The 15,867-nt window shown below is 38.3% G+C and overlaps 1 long non-coding RNA gene across 2 annotated transcripts in view; it reads right to left on the reverse strand.

Annotated features, from left to right (window-relative positions):
- LOC141570035 (uncharacterized) overlaps nt 1–7,651 on the reverse strand; it is a 49,749-nt gene extending 42,098 nt beyond the window's left edge. For both annotated transcript variants that reach the window (XR_012493777.2, XR_012493776.2), the window contains exon 1: nt 7,449–7,651. This is a non-coding gene — a long non-coding RNA (uncharacterized LOC141570035). The remainder of the gene's footprint in view (nt 1–7,448) is intronic.
- Nucleotides 7,652–15,867: the final 8,216 nt, after the last annotated feature.

Raw genomic sequence — 15,867 nt, forward strand, 5'->3', positions numbered from 1 at the left:
ATACACCTCCAAGTAGAACTGCTGGATCATATGGTAAGTCCATGTTTAACCATTTAAGGAACTTCCAGACTGTTCCAAAGCAGCTGCACCATTTTCCATTCCTACCAAGAGTCTATGAGAGTTCCAATTGCTCTACACCTTTGCCAACACTTGTTATAATTTGTCTTTTTTACATCTTTTTTTACACTTGTAGCCGTCCTAATGTGTGTGAAGTGATATCTTACTGTGGAATTCACCCTTCCTTTGCAGTTCTTTGTAATAATGGAGATAGACCTTGTAAACATTTTTCTTTGTCAGCTGGCACAAGATCAAGCTTTTCTGTAGAAAGTACTAGATTATGAAACAAAAGAAAATGGACTAATAAGATCTTGACCAAGTTGATATTAATGGAAACCAAGGAGGTGGCACTGCACTGTCATCAGTTAATACAGCCAAGGCTACAGAGAGCCAGCCTGGGGCAGGCATGGGAGCCAGTCCTTCTCTAATTTATTTTTATCTTCCCACTTCCTTAAAGCTGCCCTACATTTCAGAAGTCCACATTCATGCCCAGGGGCCAGCATTTGCTCTGGCATCTGCTGACTCCATGCTTTTATGAAGTTCATTTGACACTTCTTGCTTGACACATAACTGCTGGTAAATCCTGATGTGAATTCCCCTACTACATACAGCGTTTTGGCCCTGAAACATCACCAGATACCAGAGGGAACTGACTTAAATTTTAAGAAGTCATTAGTCCACACTAACGCAAGTAAAACATAAAGCACTGAAATTTTACGATCAGGTCTACTTGAATAGGACTGTCAAGGCATTCAGGCCAAGCTCCAGCTTGCCCTGCAAAAATAAGCCTGACCTGAGTTACTTTGACACGTTATCATTTAAGTTGCATGCAGGCTACTGCTCTCAAGGTGGTTCCTTGAAATATATATTTATATGGGTTTTTTTTTTCATTATTCTTGAATTTCAATAGGTAGGGGTTTCAGTATTGGTCATGTGTTGAATAGAATGTTCTTATTTTTATAAGTTAATAACAAGATGATATAAGCCAGAATCCCAAGATAGAGGAAACCCAAGGCAGTACCTCTTTTGGTTCCGTTACATCCGTGGACATATAACACTATATTATGAGATGAGGTGATGTAAGAAAAGGGCACAACCTCTGAGATAGCCAAAGAGAGATAAAATGAGGCCTCTGCCAGAACAAACCTCATGAACTTGGTGAGTCATTCACTTCTCTAGATCACTATGTGGGGATAGAACCCCAAAAAGCAATTTCCAGGCTCTCAGCCTCACATAGACAGGTGCTGGCTCAGGTAGTAAATGGCCAACTGTGATTGCATGGCCATCAGCTGTGGCTAGTTGGCCGTCAGCTGTAACCAGTGAGCCATTGGCCACTAATATAACTGCTGTGGCTACGCTAGCAGAGAGAGGGAGAGAGAGAGGAGAGGAAGAATGGGGGCTAGCAAGAAGGTGGCGGCTGGGCTGGCAAGTGTGGATGGCGGTTTGCGGACAGTGTGGATCCAGCCTCCAGTGAGAGTATAGTGCCGCCAGAGAGAATATAGTGGTATGACTCCCCTACCTATGGCTCCGTGGGTGTTCCTTTTTGGCCTCACCATATCCTGCGTTATGTGGGGAGCGGGAGCAGAGACCCCGCAGGCCGCCCCGCACAACAAATGGCACAGCGAGCAGGGTCTCCCGCACAACACACTATAAAGGGTAAAATACTACCTACCCAATACAGTCCAGATTAATAAATATAAAATTTTTAACCAGCACATGGCACATGCTAAGTGCTTAACAAATGGTTATTAGGAGTGTGGTGGGAATAAATCACACAGTAATGTTTTTTAAAGTTGATTAGCTCACATACAATGAAAGAATCATATTAATATTACTCCATTAGGTGTAAATGGCTAAAAATCATGAAAGCAACTTCATATTAATCTGTGATATGTTTATGTTTATCATTGAAATATCAATTACAACAGTATCTCATAAGCTACTTCTCCCAAAGATATGTGAAAGTTTCATCCAGCTGCCATAAAGTAAGAGTAGCTTGCCTTCTGTCTATGTCCCCACCCACCCCCCAATTCATATGCTGAAACCCTAACCTTCAGTGAGGCTGTATTTGGAGATGGGGCGTTTAAGGAAATAATTAAGGTTAAATGAAGTCATAAGGGTGGGGCCCTGATCTGATAGGATTAGTGTCCTTAGAAGTAGAGATACCAGAGAACTCTCTGGCTCCCCGCTACCAACCTCCCACTGTCCCACACCCCACCCGCTAATTACAGACACCAAAGAAACAAGGACATAGAAACAAGGCTGGGAAAAGAGCTCTCACCAGAAACCAGATCAGCTGAGACCTTGATCTCAGACTTCCATCCTCTAGAAATATGAGAAAACAAACTCATGTTGTTTAAGTCACACAGTCTGTGATACTTCGTTATGGCAGCCTAAGCTAAGACACCAATCAACTACCAAAATGTACCTGAAAGAACGATAAGCCTCAGAAAAAAAATGACTTATTCCTTGAGTAATCTTAATTCTTATGTCGCAGTTGAGCTCACTTAAATGTGTAACATGCGTAACTTAGCATCCCTGATGTTTCAACAAATAATTTACTGTATAAGTAGTTATAGTTTGTACCCCTAATAAATGCCTGCCAATACTAAAAGGCTAGGGATATTGAAATATATTCAATCAGAAACCACTTGATCTCAATCTAGCTTTTACAGGATTAAATATATGAATAGGAAATATTGCAGTAAAGGACTAAGAATTTCCGCATGTCAGAATTTAAATAACCAGTATAAAGTAATGAGCATGTCTTTTGAATAAAAATTCCCTGAGGGTAGGCGAACTCAGACATATCCTAGATTACTATCTTTAATAATATTTTTAATAAATTATAGTTTTGGTGGCTTTCATGTTCACGCATTGAATGTGTTCCTAGCTGATGTCAACTGTGACTGGAAGGCACATTGCCACTTAATGTGGGGAAGATAAGCCACACAGAGCCAAGCGCACGTCTGCCTCAGGTTTAAGAATCACAGGCTCATAGATTAGAAACTTTTATTTATCAGCCCTTCAACTCAGTCTCAAGGCTTTATTTCATAGCCACATGGAAGACACAAGGCTCCCTCTTATACGTCCCAGTTATTCAACCCAGTGTCACTGAGTAGATTGAGATTTTGGTTATTCAAGCTGAAACAATGAAGAATTTTCTAACTTGGCTTTGGTACTGAACATTTCAATCCGTCACATAAAGCTTCTTTGATTATTCTCTGGACATGAAGTCTGCCTTTCTTTGTTCATGAGCTGAGTGAGAGGCTAGAAACAAGGCACTTTGCTGATCTCCTAAGTATCAAGACAACAGTAAACACATCAGATTATGTAGGTGCCAATAAGAAAGCTCCCTGGCAACTACAGAAGACATCAGTAACAGTCACCACCATCTGATCCTGTACATGGCTAAGCTGGATATGCATTTTCTCCCCAGTCCTTCCCTTATGACGAATTTACAATTTTTTAAAAGAAGCAGTGCAATTTCACAGGGCAGAGTCAATAGAAAGTAAAAAGCATGGCAATTATGATCATCTTTATACTCTAGCTGCTGAAGGGTGCCTTGTAAGAAGGACAAAATGCAAAGGAACAAAGTAGAGATAAATGCAACTGACAAATGGCAAGAATTTGTGAAGGTTCTAAGAACAAGTAAGTAAGTAAAGTGTAACCAAATGTGTGAAAGAAAGCCCAAATTAGTCTTAAAAAGCAAAATATAAAGAGCAAAAGTATAAATGTGATGAAAAAAATCAGTAAAACTCAACATAACTAATATGATCGATAGTTTCACCGTTTAGATGTTGAACATCATCGTTAAATCCAAATTTAATTCATGAAAAGCCTTCTTATTGTTACTTAGTCAACATAAGCGAGAAGTATCAAACCATTTGCCTCACAGTGTCTTAATGTGTTCTTAGGAGCTTTGTGTAAATCAAAACAGGCACATGTTCACTGAAGCTGAAGTTAGATCTACAAAATTTCTGTGGCATTGATTCAGTAATGTGCTTTGTTGTCCAACAAATATAAGAAAGTCCTGAATTTACTACAGTAACTAGCTAAAATTTGAGTTTATGTTTAATCCAATGCTAACTCCAACCCACAAGAAATAAGACTATAAATTTTTGCCAGGCAGCAGCCTACCCATCTGTCTCCTCGTACCTGCCCCTAAAGAAAGAAGAGTCTGTGAGACGGATCCTTTCAGAGACTTTGCTTCACCTTTGTGCTTACACCTTATGTCTCCCTGTTTGGCCCCATAAAGATGGCTGGCTAGTCAAAGATGGGTATGACTCCCCATGGGGGGGTGGGAAGGGGCAACCCAAGCCAGACACAGCCATGTGGGGACCATCTGGGGAACTCACGGGGTCGATAGAGGTGGGCACCCCCCACCTTCCCCCCGGCTAAGGAGAGCCTCTGTGGCTGCATTCCTTCCCACAACCTGCAGGGGAAGTGACTCAGTGATGTGCTCTCCATCTATTCATATGCATACAGGTTTTGTCCCTTGGGGAAGTACTTATCCTGAGACTTAAGGTCCTGCTGCCTGCAGGCAAGGGTGATTATCTTAAATCCATTTCCTATTGTAATGTATTTAATTCACAGATCTTGAGATTGACATGCTTTACTTCTTGCACTTCCACACCTAACTAATAAAAGCCATGCGTTGGCCGATCTCAGTCCTTGAGGCTGCAGTCCCTTGGCCTTGCTTGCACTCTACTCTTGTCTATTGTCTTTCTTAGCCTTGTGCCGCCCTCCTCGCTTCCCACTGCTCTTGTCATGCTGGACGCGACGATAAATAAGACTAACTTCTGCACAGATTAAAGAGACTGGTTCTCCTTGTTATGGTACTGAGCCAGCTCAAGTCTCAGATACTCTTACAGAGCAGTTCTTCTACATGTTGAACAGTTCTTCTACATGTTTCACAACATGTAAACAATCCAAGAGCTGTCAATCAGGCTTTTCCGTTCTCCAAGCAAGTTAGGAGGTGATCCATAAAAGAAATACATTGGTACCATGTTCCTGAGCCATCTGATTGGTCCTTCCACACACATTTCAGGAGAAACAGAGATCGTGGCGCCCTTGTAAACCCCAAAGAAGAACAGAAATTTACACCGGCCCACACGGCTTCACTCAGGCATATGACTACCAATTTGCCAAGCAATTGTGGCGGGTTGCTTATCATCACGAACCAGCTGATTTAAAGTAATTTAAATTATATTACGTGAGTGGAACAGCTTTAGATTAAAGGTACAGTTAGCAATGCCCTTAGTAGTAAATCTAAAACACTTCTGAATAAACCGTCCAGAAGAAACCATCTGTACCTGTTTCCCATCAGATTTAAGAGAGTTGAAACAACAATTTGTTCCCGACAGCTCCAGTAGGCAATCTTGTCTTAGAAAAGGAGGCTGAAAGAGCCATAGGAATTGCTGATGCCGTCAAGATGAAGCTAAACACACTGCATGAGAGCTGTCTCCAAAAATACCACTCATGGCACTGAGCAGGGGAGAAAATCTCAAAGTTGATCAGCGCTCCAGCCTTGACCCTGGCTGCTCCAGAGACAGTGCGTCTGGGTAACTTACATCAGATTTGCGTATGTTCATCAGTCTCACATTAGTACCACTCTTGCTGATATAAGAGATCAAGGAAAAGCCTTCATGGACACCAATGGGACCCATGGAACGCAAGGCCTTGTGGAGAACAAACGTGATGATACCAGTTTTGGTAAATTCTCCAGCCTCCCATCCTGGAATAAGCTGATGTCATGTGGGTCAGACACAGAGTTCCCTTTCAACATAGGACAATAGTTACTTTGGAAGTGTATCACTGTCAACACCTGTGCATTCATGGCCACAGCCATGAATTAAAACAAGCTGAGCGGTGTGTGAAGATCATACCCGTGGATGTCCTTTGTTTAGGCTTAGAAACTGATTAGTACCCTGGAAGCACAATTCAAGCACCTGGCCAGCTCCTTTTGGGTCCCACCTCCTGACATCCATACTCCAGAAATGGTTCTTATCAGGCTGCTCCATCCCAACTCCACTAAGCTCAGACTCCTCCTCACTGTTATTTAACTTCACAGAGAGCTGCAGAACATCTCTGCAGTCCTTGCACAGCAAAATTGAAGTCAATTCATCGTAACCCGTTTTGCCAAAATACCAGTCTGCTGCCTCAGGCGATGCTATGGGATGAGGTGCCTTTCCTTTATTCTTGAGGTTCAGCCCAGGGTAGACTCCAACACAAGACTTGGCTGAGGGTAACTCAATGTCTGCAGGCCAGATCATGGCAAGCTGGTTTCCACCAGGTTCTGAACAAGCCATGTCACTGACAGCAGAGCAGGAGGAACCCCCTCACGTGTCCAACAAGACTGACATTCTTGCACTTCTTGATTGAAGAAATAACTGCCACCACGCAATCCAGAATAGTGTCTTTCTCAGCAATGCCCAGAAACCTGAACCCACTGTTTTAGAAATAAAATAGTCTGCATAGCATCTATACTTTTAAATGAGTTTCAATTAAACAAATAATATTCCATTTGGTTTCAGCATAAAGAAGTCCCTTTAACATTTCTTGTAAGGCTGCTCTACTGGTGACGAACATCTTCAACTTTTGTTTCTCTGGAAAACTCTTCATCTCTCCAATTCTGAAGGACAACTTAATGAATAGAGTATTTTTGATTGGCAGTTTTATTCTTTCCACATTTAGTATATGTCATCCTACGCCCTTCTGGCCTGCAAGGTGTCTGTTTGAAAAATCCCCTAATATTCTTCTGGGGATCCCTTGTATATAACAGGTTGATTTTTCTCTTGCTGCTTTCAGATTACCTCCTTGTCTTTAACTTCTGACAATTTAATTATGTGTCTCAATATGGGTCTCTTTAGATTTATCTTATTTGGTACACATCGGGTTTCCAGGATCTGATATCTGTTTCTTTTGCAAGGTTAGGGAAGTTTTTAGCCCTTATTTCTTTGAATAAGCTTTTTGTCTCTTTCTCTCTCTTTTGTCCTTGATTGGTGTCTCAGAAGTCCCTTAAACCATCTTCACTCTTTTTCATTTGCTTTTATAGTTTTTTTTTACCAAAATATTCTAAAACTATTAACTAATCCAAAATATAACTAGCCCAAGGGGAGGGAACACATACACACACACACACACACACACACACACACACACACACACACAACCAAAAGCAAAATCAAAACCAACAAACTTGCTGAACCACAAACACCGATCTTTTTAATGCAAAAAATTTTTTGTGAGCTAACCATAGTATAAATTCCAATGAACTCCCCTAAATATATCATAATTCAAACTAAGTACATTTCCAAGTTCAGGCAGAACTCCAAAAATTGTAGACATGGCCCACAGGACAACCTAACCTAATCAGGCAACAGGCTTACCCAGTAATAGCTGCCCACTTTCAGAAAGGACTTGTACAGTCAGGTAACTTCCAGGTCATTTGTTGATAAATGGGACACGTACCACAGGAACCTCAGGACATCAATCAGTCTAGACTCAAGTTCTCAGGCTTCTATCTTTAATCAATAGCTTTTCCAATACATAGCTCGATAAAAATTCTCATAAACTTAAAGACGGTAATCAAGTCCCCTCTCAGCTTTCTCATCTCTAATCAAAACACACTCCTCCCTCTCATTTGCAGTTTTCCACCCTGAAACATCTTCTTTCTTCCTAGCAACTAATGATAGAAAAGAATGATGAAAAATCAGAGGTCCTTGCTCTTGACCATATAGTAGAAGGAGAAAGCAGAAGCTCCCGGGCTCTCTTCCATCAGCTCAGTGAGCTCATCGCACAAAGGGACGTGCTCTCAGACCACACTCTTTCACTCCTCTTTTCTGTCGCTGAAAAAATGGACTCTGCCCCAGGGAGAAAATGAAATCGAATTTAACCCGAATAATGAATTCTTACCATCTCCCATAAGGGAGTTCCCGTTTAATCAGAGAACTAGTCCTACCTTTTTAAAACAAGGTCAGTTATTTGTATTAATTAAAGAAACATTCAGGAAACCCCAACAATCTAACTCAAGTCAATCTGGCTTTCAAATGCATTGTTCAATTCTTTTACATCCAATTTACCTTCGAAAGTACATCCTGCCTTGGTAACTATTAGAATACCTTTGTGTGTCCTAAGCCTCACAGGCAGCTATTGAAGAATTCCCAAAAGAATGCTGAAAGGTAAAAAGAAGCGATTTAGATCCAGAATTTCCCACCACCCAAAAAGTCCAGAAATTTACTACTTCATATGCAGGTGAGCGAGAATTAACAGCCTGCGTGTTTGAGTTTGTGAGAACATGTACATGTTTGGAAAAGCCTCAAGTAATCAAATCTGGGCCTGCCGTTATCCTTCTTACACTGTTATGAAAAACAGACACTTCATAAATAGATTATCTGGAGTATTCAGATACTTTATCATTCCGCCACATACTAGGTCGGACAATTAAGTTCACGAACTCATCCCAGAGAAAGTGCTATATACCTCATTGCTGAATATCACTAGGGTCACCTTCAAAGTACTCCCCTTGGGAAGCTATGCACTGACGCATGCACCTAGTCCACCCTTCAAAGCAATTTTGGAACTCTTTTTCTAGAATGGCTATCAGAGCTGTCATTGTATTAACTTTGATGCCCTGAATGTCATCACAATGTCTTCGTTTCATATTTCCTTTATCTTCGGGGAAAGAAAGAAGTCACTGGGGGCCAGATCGGGTGAGTAGGGAGGGTGTTCCAATACCGTTATTTATTTACTGGCTCAAAACTCCTCACAGACAGTGCCATGTGAGCTGGTGCATTGTCATGATGCAATTGTTGGCAAAAAGTTCAGGTCGTCTAACTTTTTCACTAAGCCTTTTCAGCACTTCCAAATTGTAAACTTGCCTAACTGTTTGTCCAGTGGGTACAAATTCGTAATGAATGATCCCTCTGATATAAAAAAATGTTAGCAACGAGTTTGCAAATTTAATTGTCCAACCTCGTATATCTATAAAATCAATGCATTCATCTCTATCCTAAAAAGTATAATAATCACATTGTGAACTACAAAAACAGAAATAATATAAGGGCACTGTAGTGTTGATTTGGTCATCTTACTTTGCAGAAATTATGTACCTTTCTCATTAAATTATAGAAGGATAAAGAAACTTGGAACTGTTAATACTGAGTTTAGATACATTGTTTGCAAATCTTCACATAAGAGGTTATTTAGGTTACACTATTTTTACCAGTATAATTTTGACAAATAAAAATTCTCAGGTTGCTCATTATGTACCATTTAAGAATAAATTTGATTTTTTATATTCATTTGACCCCCTTTACCCTCTTATACCACCCCCTCCCCCCTTAAAAATTTAATTTAAAATATTTTACAGTAACATGTTTACATTTACCCAAGTAAAACTGAACTTAAAAGTCATAATTACTTCAATAACTTTAGGGAATTCATCACACTGCCTTATAGTGTTTTTTTTAAAATCACTCATTATAATATTTCACCTAACAAATCTGATCCATATTTGTGGAACATTCAGGCATTGGGGAAAAATCAGCAGGGCAGAGAGTGCATTTTTCACACTGTGATGATCTCTTGAAAAATTGCAAAATTTATCACTTTCACAAAGGCCGCAGTCAAGGGAGCTTTCCTCAACATTAATCACTTTTGCATCAACTTTCTGCAGAGATTCTGACTTCTGGAGATGATTTCTGCCTTGATTCTGTAGTCCTTGAAGATGAGTTTCAAAATAATGCTGGATGTCCTCCTGCAAGCTATAGAATGACATCTGCTTCCCAGTATTAAACACTACACTACACTGACCAGACTCGTTTGCTCCTCCATATTCTTTGGCTGGTCTAGAGCAGCTCATTACTGGCTAATCAATATTTGCTGTGGTTCTGTGAATTTCTGCTGCCGTGTGCTGGCTTTTAGCATCTCAACACATTTTTTTGTCTCTTTGCGAGCTCTAGTTGTAACACTAGTGCATCCATAGATGGGACTTCGTTTTTTCCTATAACAGTAGGAACAACAATGATGTCTCCTGCATAACCGCTTGCCTTTTTCACTCCAGCTTAAGCACTACGAAAAGGTTATATGTTGAATTTAAAACGGCAATTTTAATGATATGACTTCTTATTTCAGAAGCTTAAAGAAATGCTAAGTCTCCCAAACATTCTACCTATACACCACCGTGACATCTTAGGCTCTTCACTTATTTGCATGTACAAAAATCTTAAATCACTTACGAATTTAGAACACCAAAATTTAAAAGATGCTTCTGGAATTAAAAATACTAGACCTTGATATAAAAACTGTGTTTTTTTCACTTCCACATATAAGTGTAGCTCAAAACACAACACCACTTGGCCTGTGGTTATGCAACTCAATCCACAAAAGTGAATTAACCATAAGAGAGAATATCATTACACAGACAATGCTAACTTGGTGGTTAATCATGGCGTTTAGAGGAGAAGGATAATGGGATCATAACGTTTTTATGTGTTTATTTGTGTGCCTGTGAGGGTGTGTGAAGTGTGTGTGTGTGTGTTTTCACTTAGTGTCTTCTACTAAGTGAATGACAGAGAATGACCAATCTGTTGAGATACAGGCTCTGTGTGTTTTTTATTCATAAATGAATGGTTTGTTCATGGAATCAAGAAGAGAGAGAGTGAGAAGAAGGGAGAGAGGGAGGGAGAGAGGGAGGGAGGGAGACACACAGCTAGTGGATGCCAAAAACAACTTAGAAAGGAGTTAGGAAGATACATTAGGAAGACTAATTTAATATGATAACCATAATATACTAACATTCCTACCCTTTTTCTACTCACAGTCACAAAATTTGTTTGTGTAACTACATGGTTGGACAGTTGACTCCTAACATTCAGACAGTTCAAGCCGAAAGAAATCACACAATTTCAGAAAGGAGAGATTTTATCTAATGATTAGAGATGTAAAAAAACTTAATTACAATTACTATCCAATTCTACAGAAAAATCAGTAACTAAGTGGGCCTAACAACTGAAGTAATTTTATAGTTTTAAATGGTTTTTTTAGGGGAGGAGAAAAAGTGATATGGGTTCCTGCTAAATATTTTCCTAATAAAAGTCTCATTATCCCACACAAATTTTTTTAAAAATAAAGTCCACTTGAGGAGTACATAAGTTTTCTACAAATCATTTTATGAAAGCAAACACTGAGATGTTCGAAAGCACTTAGCCAACACTGAGATGTTCAGAGAAATTATGTAGTAACACTTGGGATAACAAATCTCCATCTTTAAATCTTCCATTTTGATAGCATGCCAAAAGCATGGCGTGCACTCAAATAATACAAGCACTGTCCTCATACCAAAGTTAAACTCCCTGCTTAACTTTCAGCAACTTGACTTCTAGCAAGTTTGGGTATCTTTTCGTATATTTACTGGTCATTTAAATTTTATGTTCTATGAATCACCTTTGCCCTTTATTTCCTTATGTGTTTTTTATTTCTTATTAATTCAGAGAAACTATTATTATGAATTTTAATAGTTTTGTCTGTCATATCCATTGGAAATATATTTTCCAGTCTACCTTTTTAGTTAATGTATAATTATTTTTGCCATGAACTTATAAAATATATACTTGTATGTAGAAAGACAGGCCTCTCTTTCTAAATACTAGGTTTCTTCTTGGACTGTTTGGAGGATTCCCCTATTCCAAAATTTGCTCTCCAAAATTTTATTTTAGTTGTTTATTGTTTTCTAATATTAAATCTTTACTATTTCTGTATATAGTACGAGAAAGGGGCCTAGCTTTGTGTTTTTTGTTCCTCTTATTGTTATTTCCATATATATATATATATATAATATATATTATATATATATTATATATATAATGTATATATAATGTGTGCGTGTGCATACGGTCACGCACTGCATAACAACGTTTTAGTCAACTATGAATCACACATACAATGGTGGTTTCATAAGATTATAATGGAGCCGAAAATTCTTATCACCCAGGGACATCATAGCCATTGTAACACTGTAGTGCAATGCATTACTTACATTTTTGTGGTGACGCTGGTGTAAACCAACCCACTGGGCTGCCTGTCATATAAAAGTATAGCACATGCAATTAGGTATAGTACATAACACCTGATAATGGTAATAAATGACTACGCTAGTGATTTATGTATTTACTATGCTATACTTTTTATCATTATTTTAGTGTGCTTTTCTATTTATTAAAAACAGTTATGCTGTGTTACACCAGCAGCAGCCGCATATATTTTGTGTTAACCGCGTCTCTTGATCGCATCACTTTCTCTTGTACTTGATTTAATTTCATGTTGTTTTATACAATAACATACTGTATAGACTTGTAGTCTAGGAGCAATAGACTATACCGTATAGCGTAGATGTATAGTAGGCTAGACCATCTAGGTTTGTGTAAGTGCACGCTACAATTTCACACAAAGATGAAATTGCCTAACTATGCATTTATCAGAACGTATCCCTGTAGTTAAGTGGCACATGACTGTATACAGAGGGTGCCAAAAAATGTATACACATTTTAAGAAAGGAAAAAACTGTATTAAAATTGTAATATTCAATATACTTGTATACCGATAATGAAAGATAAATACAAGTCACGGTTGACTTCCGCAATTACAAGAGCTTCTCAAAGTGGTTACCATCAGCATCCAGACACTTCTGATTATGGAGAACTGCTGCTTGAGCAACATTGACAGAAGTGTCCACTTTATACATTTTTTTTGGCACCCACAGTATATTACATATATTTTAATGTCTATCAGAGACAGTGATATAACCAATATGACAGAGTAGGGGACTCTAGCCTGTTCCCCAACAAAGATCAATGATTATATAGCTATCCAGAAGTAAAAACAGCTCTGGGAGAGCTCTGGAGTCCACTTCAGAAACGTTAGTAACACAGTGGAAGAAAAATCTTCAGACTAACCACACAAAAAGGGAAGGAATGCAGCTTCATTTGCATGCATCATCCCATCCCCCAAGCTGGCACTGCTGAGCACCAAGAGGAAACTCCCCAGTTAGAAAGAGTTTCCCTTGAAGGGAGAAGAAGGGGGTGGTGACCAGCTTCCCCAGCCTTTTGAGGCACTGCACAAAGGTCCCACTTCAGTTTCACCCCACCTAGAGACCAGCACAGCTGAGATGTATAGATGTGGCCAGGAAAAAGAAAGCAAAACAGGGTTGCCACACAGCAGGAGTGATCACGGTTTCCCAGTGACCTGCACTGAGACAAACCCAGCAGCTTTCATCACTGAAGAAACCAAGAGCTTGCACATACACCACAGACCTCTTACAGATGTCACCCCATAGGCACCAGCAGTTGGCCTCTGCAGCCAAGCATATGCATACTACCACTCCACCTATTACTATTACTTGCCCTGGTCCCTAGCCACTGGACCTGGAGGCTCTGCTAAGGACCCCAACAGCCCTCGAAGTTTTTGTGAGCCTCCTCTTGCTCCCTCCACAGTGCCCACCAAGCACTACACAGTTGTCAATGCTGTGCAACCCAACAGCCTGCTGCAACAGGCTGCCACACAGCCCTAGATCCAGTGCCACCACACAACCCTGCAATTGGTGACCTGCACCACTAGACCTAGGGTCACAGCATGTTCCAGTGTCCCCTCAACCACAAGTGAAAGTATTCCCTTACTAAAGAGATTGTAATTATACCAAGTATCTTTTCTGACTACAATGGTATGGAACTGAAAATCAGTAACAGGAAGAAAACTGGAAAATTCACAAACGTGTGGAAATTAAGCAACATGCTCATGAACAACCAATAGGTAAAAGAAGAAATCAAAAGGGAAACCAAAATATTTATTGAGACAATGAAAATGGAAATATTAATATAACATATCAAAACTTATGGGATGCAGAAAAAGCAGTTCTCAGAGGGAAGTTTATAGCAATAAATGTCTACATTAAGAAAAAAGAAATATCTCAAATAAAATATCTAACTTTACACCTCAAGGCATTAGAAAAACAAGACAAACTAAGTCCAAAGTTAGCAGAAGGGAAGAGATAACAAAGATCAGAACAAAAATAAATTAAATAGGAAATAGAAAAACAATAAAAAGATCAGTGAAACTAAGACTTAGGTTTTTGAAAAGATAAACAAAATTGACAAACCTTTAGCTAGATTTACGAGAGAAAGAGAGAGAGAGAGACAGAGACAGAGAGAGAACTCAAATAATTAAAATTGTAAATGAAAAAGGAGACATTGCAACTGATACCACAGAAATACAAAGGATCATAAGAGACTACAATGAACAATTATATGCCCACAAATTGGACAACCAAGAATAAAATGGATAAATTCCTGGAAATATACAATTCAGCAAGACTGAATCATAAAGAAATAAAAAAGTTGAACAGACTAATAACAAGGAAGGAGATTAAACAGTAATTAAAAATATCTTAAGAAAGAAAAACCCACAGTCAGATGGCTTCATAAACAAATTCCACCAAACATTGAAAAAAATTAATGCTAATTCTTCTCAAGCTCTACAAAAAATTGAAAATGAGGCAACACTCCCAAACTCATTTTATGAGACCAGAATTACTGTCATACCAAAGTCAGATATAGACACTACGAGAGAAAAAAAATTACAGGTTAATATTCCTGATGAACATAGATGCAAAAATTCTCAACAAAATATTAGCAAACTAAATTCAACAGCATACTAAATAGATCATACACCATGATCAAGTGGAATTTATTCCTGGGATGCAAGGATTTTTTAACATATGAAGTCAATCAATGTGATACATCACAGTAATAGAATGAAAGACAAAAGTCATATGATCATCTCAAAAGATGCAGAGAAAGCATTTAACAAAATTCAACATATCCTTTCATGATAAAAACTCTCAACAAATTGGGTACAGAAGGAAAATATCTCAATATAATAAAGGCCATAAAAGACAAGTCTGCAGCTAACATCATACTCAATAGTGAAAGGTTGAAAGCTTTCCCTTTAATATCAGGGACAAGACAAATGTGTCCACTCTCACCACTCCTATTCAACGTAGTACTGGAAGTCCAAGAAAAGAAGTAAAAGGCATCCAAATCAGTAAAATTGTCTCTGCTGATGATATGGTATTGTATATAGAAAATCCTAATAACTCCAAGAAAAACAAAAACTGTTAGATATAATTAGAGAATTCACTACAGTTTTAGAATACAAAATCAACATATTAAAATCAGTTACATTGTTATACAACAACTATCTGAAAACTATCTGAAAAAGAAATAAGAAAAACAATCCCCATTTATAATAGTATCAAGACCAATAAAATACTAAGAAAAAAATTTAACCAAGGGAGTTAAATATCTATATACAAAATATCTATAGACATTAATGAAAATAATTGAGGAAGACACAAATAAATGGAAAGATAGTCTATGCTCATGGATTGGAAGAATTAATAAAATAAAATAAAATGTCCATACTCCCTAAATTAAGTTACAGATTCAATGCATACAAAACAATACATCAAAGGCAATAAAATATAATTTTTTGATATTGTATTTGTATTGATGCTATACAATAGTATCAAAAACAATAAAAAATGTAGGAATAAATTTAACCAAGGAAATGAAAGATTTGTTCTGTGAAAACTATAAGACTTTGATGAAAGAAACTGAAGACACAAATAAATAGAAAGATATCATGTATTAATGGATAGGAAGAATTAATATTGTTTAAATAGCTGTACTACACAATGACATCTATAGATTCAGTGCAATCCCTATAGAAATTCCAATGACTTTTTTCCAGATA

This window comes from Rhinolophus sinicus, chromosome 1 (genome assembly GCF_057876585.1).
Source record: "Rhinolophus sinicus isolate RSI-liver-muscle chromosome 1, RSI-T2T, whole genome shotgun sequence".
Lineage (NCBI taxonomy): Eukaryota > Metazoa > Chordata > Mammalia > Chiroptera > Rhinolophidae > Rhinolophus > Rhinolophus sinicus.